This window comes from Tupaia chinensis, unplaced genomic scaffold (genome assembly GCF_000334495.1).
Source record: "Tupaia chinensis unplaced genomic scaffold, TupChi_1.0 Scaffold000248_1, whole genome shotgun sequence".
NCBI lineage: Eukaryota > Metazoa > Chordata > Mammalia > Scandentia > Tupaiidae > Tupaia > Tupaia belangeri.
In genome coordinates, this window is record NW_006159726.1 from 4,688,160 (window position 1) to 4,694,865 (window position 6,706).

Sequence of the window (6,706 nt, forward strand, 5' to 3'; positions counted from 1 at the left end):
TCTCTCTCTCTCTCTCTCTCTGGTCAAATTAAAATAAATAAATAATAAAAATAAAATAAATAGAGTTAAAATAATTCTTTAAAAAAAGGTTATTCTAAAATTTATATGGAAAGGTGAATGAAGTATAAGGTCATTGGTAAAGTTATGACATATTTTTCTATGTCAAAATGTCATGACTTTTCAGATGACTCAAAAGAGTTGAAACTTTCGTGTTTTTTTTTTTTCTTTTGAGAGAGAGAGGTTTTTGCTATAGGGCACATGTCCTCACTAGAAAGACAGAGAGAGACAAAGAGACAGAAAGTGAGAAATCACCCCCCCCAGGGGATGGCCACATGGCAATCCCTTCTCCTCCATTCTCCTCTCAGATCTTGGGCACGCATGCACACGCGCCCGGCGTGAGTTTAAGCCACCGGGTCCAGGACTTCAACCACAGTCGACGACATGGGAGTCCAGCAACATAGCCATTATGCCAACTGCTGGTTCCCCCAGGTTCTTTTGAGCAGTGTATTACCACTGCACTATGAAGGCAGCCCAGCTCAAACTATTTTGAAAAACTATAAGGTGGAAGGAATCGCTCTATTCAATTTTAAAACTTACTATATATAGGGGACCAGCAAAATTGTAAAAGTAATTGAGACATCGAGATGTTAGTGGAGAGATGGACACCGATCTATGAAATGGAACAGGAAATCTAGAAACGCATCTACCCAAGGCCAGCCAACTGATTTTTGACTCAAGTGCAAAAACAATTCAATGGAGGAAGGGTAGTCTTCTCAACAATGATGCTAAAACAATTGGACACCCGTAGATTTTTAAAAATAATATAAAACGGCAACAACAAAAAACCCCTACCTCAATCTAAACTTCCTACCTTTAAAATTGACTCAAGGGCTGGCCCCATAGCACAGGAGTTAAATTCCGTAGGGAGGCAGACTCCATGTAGCTGACTGCAATTCTAATCACGGCCCTGGCAGCTGGAAAAAAGATGCCGGATGCTTGTGCAAACGTGTCCCAAATCCCAACGGGATGCAAAAATGGAGATGGGATGACCAAGCCCCCTTTCTGGAGAGTGCTTTCTCACTTCCCCTGCATCTTTGGTGGACACATGTGCCCTATGCCAATTTTTCTTTCAAAGAATTTTTTTTTGTGGGGGGAGAGGTTTTCACTATAGGGCACGTGTGCTCGCTGGACAGACAGAGACAAGAGAGACAGAAAGCGAGAAATCACCCCCCAGGGGGGATGGCCACGCCGTAATCCCTTCTCCTCCATTCTCCTCTTGGGATCTTGGGCACGCACGCGCACGCACTCTGCGTGAGTTTTAAGCCACCGGGTCTGGGACACGAACTGCGGTTGTCTACGTGGGAGTCCAGTGACATAGCCATTACACTAACTGCTGGTCCCTCTTTCAAAGAATTTTTTAAATGTAACTTTATTTATATTTTAATTTGACCAGAGAGGGTCAGAGTGAGATAGAGAAAGCAAGCTGCCAGGTCTGGAACTCAAACCGCTGTCAGCCATATGGGGAGTCCAACACCCCCAACCACCAGGCTACCTGCCAGCCGCTGGCAAATGGCTTTTAATGAAGGTTTTATTAGAAAACACATCCTAACTATATAACATCTGTTCAATAAAGCAGCAGAAAATCCTGTCAATTCCAACTGGAAACAAGAATTGTTCCTATTTTAGCAGACTTCCTTCTGGTCTTCTATGTATTTTCAAAATACTCTGGATTACTCTGCATATTTCAATGTAAACTGACTGTCCTTCACTCAGAGCTAGTATTTTCTATTCATTACTAGTAAATGGCAACTTAATATTCTGAGTACAGCATAGAATATATCATTGAAAACTATCTCCAATTCCAGTTAGAAGGAACAGGGCGAGTACATATGGAGGAGGACAAAAGCGTAGGATGTATCTGGACACATTTGGCTAGTGTCCCTTATGACACATATGGGCCACTTAATAGAATGCCAGTCATTTGGCTGCAGGGTCTCTTAGAATATAGAGATGTTTCCATTGTGAAAAACCAGAAACATGATCTTGGCAATTTGAAGTTTGGGACAGATGATCAAGTGTAGAGAGAACTGGGGACTCAATTCTTAAATTTGGTGCATTAGAACTGCCTCGGCAGAATTAGAACAAAGGGGAAACACACACACACACACACACACACACACAAACCCAGAACAGATTCCTGAGTGAATCCTAGTGGTACCTATGTTTAAACACCAAGTTGGGAAACCATGAAAAAGGGTTAGGTTCGGAGAGTAAGAACTAATCTGAATTTATCCCTACATTCTCCAATGCCCAATACTCAAGCAGACACCAAAACAGGTTTGAATGAACCCTACATCAACCACCACCTTGCCTGAAGAGATCCAGTGGGAGTTGAGATCATTCTATCACATGGCTGTCAGGTTAATGCGACGGGTTGTTGAGAGTCAGTGGGAAAGGAAATGAAGAATGGAGATCTCTAGCCTAAGATTTGAGAGGCATTTATCTTATCTCTGAATCTGGTAGATACAATGAAATCAGGACCCAAGCAGATGGACCAACACAGAACACCCCACCTAAAATAAACGACCTTTTGCCAAGGTGGGAGGAAATAGGGGATGTGGTTCAGTTCCCCAGAGACCAAAGAATTCCTGTAACTAAACTGTATTGCATTCTGTGTATATACAATTTTACTTATCCATTCGCCCGCTGGGACATTTTCTATTTTCAGTTATCATGAAATGCTATAAACATTTGCATACAAACATGTCATAACACCTTAGGTTTTCATTTCTCCTGGGTTGGGTCATGATTTTCTATGCAAAATGTCATGACTTTCCCAAAGACCCCAGGGTATGACAATAGCATTTAAGTGGATTATTTATGTAACTAAAACTAAGCCACAGTAATCAATGTAGAATGCAAACATAAACTTGGGTTATCTTAATCCTACTCTAAGCCATCTCACTTTAAAATTTAGGCAATGTTTAGCACGCTTAATTTATGTAATGGGGACCTTGACCTATCTCTAGATTCCAATGTCACTTCAATTGGCCTTCTGCCACTCCTGTTCCACGTAGCAATCCTCACTACCTCTTTCCACGATGGACTAAATTCAGATTCAACTACTTTCCTCTTTTCCATCTTCAAAATCAATATGGCAAATTACGTTTCAAAATCCTGCCCTGAATATTTAGGCCTATTTTGAGGTCATGACTGAACATGGTTAACCGTCCAGAACCAAATATTTCCTTGCAATGATACTAATTAATCAAGCCTACAAACCTAGAAATGTGCAACAAGCTGAACACACGGTATTCAAATTGCCAGTATTTGGCCATTTTGGACCCAAGAACAAAATACCTACTTAATACAGTTCAGCTAATGCCTGCCTTCCAGGTCAACGTCTATGCAATGACATTCATACCAACTGTTAACTGGTAGTGGCTGCCTGCAGCAGCAGTGTGTGCAAACAATGGATGTGTCACCCTTACCCAAAACACATTCCTGATTCCTAAAGAGACACTTAGCACTTGGAAGACTACTTTCACCCAATCCATTCCTCCCTGTTCAACTCCCTCGCATTAATACGCATTAATACTTCAAAAGGACGTGCCCATATCGTTGCTTAGAATATGAATTTGTAGCACATACTGCACTGCACATCAGTGGGGCATTCTATTTTCATCCATTACCAAAACCCTGTTTCATTGTGCTCCAGACTAATACCACCTTCGTCTTTGATTATCCCAGTAATTTCATCCCCAAAAAGTACCTCAAAAAGAAAAGGCACCAGACAACCAAAAAATTACATTTTACAGTTCTTCAGGCAAAAGCACAACTTTATTTTCACCTCTAAAAATAAACCACAATTGACAACAACAAAGGAGACTGTGCGGTTCAACTTTTTATTTTAATAAAATCAGAATATGCACAGCACATGCAGTGCTAGCATCTAAACTAATACAATAAGCAACTACTAAAGCTACAGTGACTTGAAGTTCAATCTTTACATTCAGCAAGTTTAAATCCATTCTTATATGATTTTTGAAACCTTATTTATTAACTGAAAATATTGCTTGCTGATAAAACTTGCTCAAATGCTATCGCTGAATGTACAAGTCACTGATTATGCCAATACAACAAAGATAACCACATGTTTGAGGATTGCAATGTGCCAGACATTCACTGAAAAAAAAAAAATACACACAACTAAACAAAACTCACACAACAAACATCTGAGAATCTGGACACTTCATATCAGTGTTTTGAAGTGTTTCATTAATATCTTAAGACAAGTGTATCAAAACCTTGGCATGTTTTTAATTTCAAGTCGCCAATTTTGTTTTTACTAACATCAGAAAGTTATGGCTACACTGCCAATGCCGGGTCTGCTTAATTTGACTTAAGAGTTTAATATGACTTAACATTAAAAGCTCACACTACCCCGAAATATATAATTTCACGCATACGGTGACATTCAACATTCAAGTGCCAGTGTTTTTGTACTGTCTTTTGGTCAAGTTTCTTTAAACTTTCAAAGAATCACTTTTAGGCTTACAAAAATAAATATTTGTCAAAATGTTCAATAAATATTACATAAAACTAAAAGCAAAAAGTATCTAGAAATCTGTCGTGTGCAAATAGTTTTCTTCCCAACTATCATTCCCATGGTCCCAAATAAATTTTAGAATCTAGTCCCATCCCCTTCCTAGACAAGCTGCGTTCAACAATCTCCAAGAGACAAAATAAGATTGGAAGTTTTAGGACACGCACACAAGACATATATATAAAATTCTCTGAATGTGCAATAAAAGAAGTACTTTGTAAAAAGTTATGGGCAAAATGTACAAGGGCCTAAACCTAGACTAATTGAAATAGCACCATAACAAATGACCTCAATACTGTCAAGTGCACCTACTTAATAAAAGTTTTAGAACAAGGCACAATACACTTGAAAATCTATTGCACTTTAGGAAATTTTTGCCGTCTTCCTATGCCACTGTAAAAAGATTGAGCGTTTTGATCACCGCATTCTGGCCACGAAATTAGCACAGAATTCAAAGTGGCAGAGGCATTTTAGTGGTGGACAATGCTCATCTTTGGCCAGATTTAGCATAAACAGACTATAAATACAATGGAAACCTATGCAACTAAAACTGACTACAACTGCACTGTAGAGCAGAACTGACACCTTGTGCAGTTATGTACATATTTCCAACCTGTGTGATCTCAAAGATTTCAGTTTGTTACTCTTCTGGAGCCATTTTTACAAAGTCTATAGTAAGCCAGTTTAACATCTCAACGCAGCTTGAACAGAGTAATGTGAATCGGCATTTAAAATAAAGCCTGCTGCATAATTCTTCCTGTTCATACCCTCTTGACCAAAAAACATCAACACTAGCATGCGTTATTAGACCAAAAATCATCCAGGGCCCTAATGAGGGCTGGTCATTGCTGTGGTCAGCCATTCTACCATTTCAATTTTTCATTTATGGCAGGCATTTAAAAAGTCTAAGTAGATGAATTCTCCTAAAAACCTATTTCAAGTTATCAGACCTTTAAACTTTCCCTGTAATAATATATGCCCACATTTGGCTAGCTCATCGTTAATGATCTGCCTAAACATTGAAAGAGGAATTGCTGTATTTACTTGCATTAACTTTGAAAACAGTGCTTCGAATGTATGCATGTATTCATACATCACCTCATCATGACTGGAATGGCTTGTTTAAAGACTATCAGGTTCTAAATACCTATCCAGGATAGAGTGAGCAAATCAGAACTTTAACTTAATACAGTTTGCCACATTAGAAACTAATTCCATTAATATGCTTCAAGACATTTGTTGTTTGTTTTCCCCCAATCTGCAAGTATCGAAAAGCCCTAATGCAGGCTACCGCTTAAGTTTTTTCCTTATAATATTTATGGATGAATCGATGATTCCTGTTAAGTTGTATCACACCTGTGTGCCAAGGTTTGATTTTAGCCCAAGTTCAGTAAATTTATTTTGTCAAAACAATTGATATATCTTGAGCATTACTGAGCCAACAGGACATCAAAATAAAAAGTTGTCTAAAGAAAAAGGCACAGTACATTAACAAACAAATGATCCTCAGTCACAAAATTATAAATGCAGTTTGGGATGGGGGTAGGCGGGAGGGGAGTTAATCCAAACTACAGCAATGAAGTCTTCAAATCACCTTCCGAACAGGGCTGCTGATTGTTCCTTTCATCTCTTCTTGTGACCTTGAGCTCCCTTAAAAAAAAAATTTCAGTGGAGAATCACAGCTGGTAATGTACTGCGAGTTCTTGAAGCTACACAAGGTATAGTCTGGCTAAGTTACATGTGGTTTCCATATTAGCTTGTTTGGCAGGGTGACCTACTGCAAAGCAGGCTCAGTTACCCCACCAGTCAACCCCCTGGGAGTTATAATTTCCTCCATATCCATCACTGTTGTAAAAGCCTCCATAGCCACCTAATGAGAGATTAAACAAAAAAAAAAAAAGAAAATTAATTAAGGAGTCAGTTGTCAAGTACAATCACTCTCCCCTTAACCTTAATGAACCGTTCTGTAGCGCTCCACTTCCCCAATGACTTTAACGCTTTGAAAAGCAAGACAAGAAGTCCTTCCCAAAGATGTGAAGTTAAAAAACGAGCACTACCTCCACCAAATCCTCTGCTGCTGCCGTGGCCACCTCCACCCCC

At 39.2% G+C, this 6,706-nt stretch overlaps 1 long non-coding RNA gene across 1 annotated transcript in view; it reads right to left on the minus strand.

The window, feature by feature from the left end:
- Window positions 1-6,706, minus strand: part of LOC114007861 (uncharacterized) — a 17,443-nt gene extending 10,737 nt beyond the window's left edge. The window contains exon 1 of the long non-coding RNA XR_003549446.1: window positions 6,664-6,706. This is a non-coding gene — a long non-coding RNA (uncharacterized LOC114007861). The remainder of the gene's footprint in view (window positions 1-6,663) is intronic.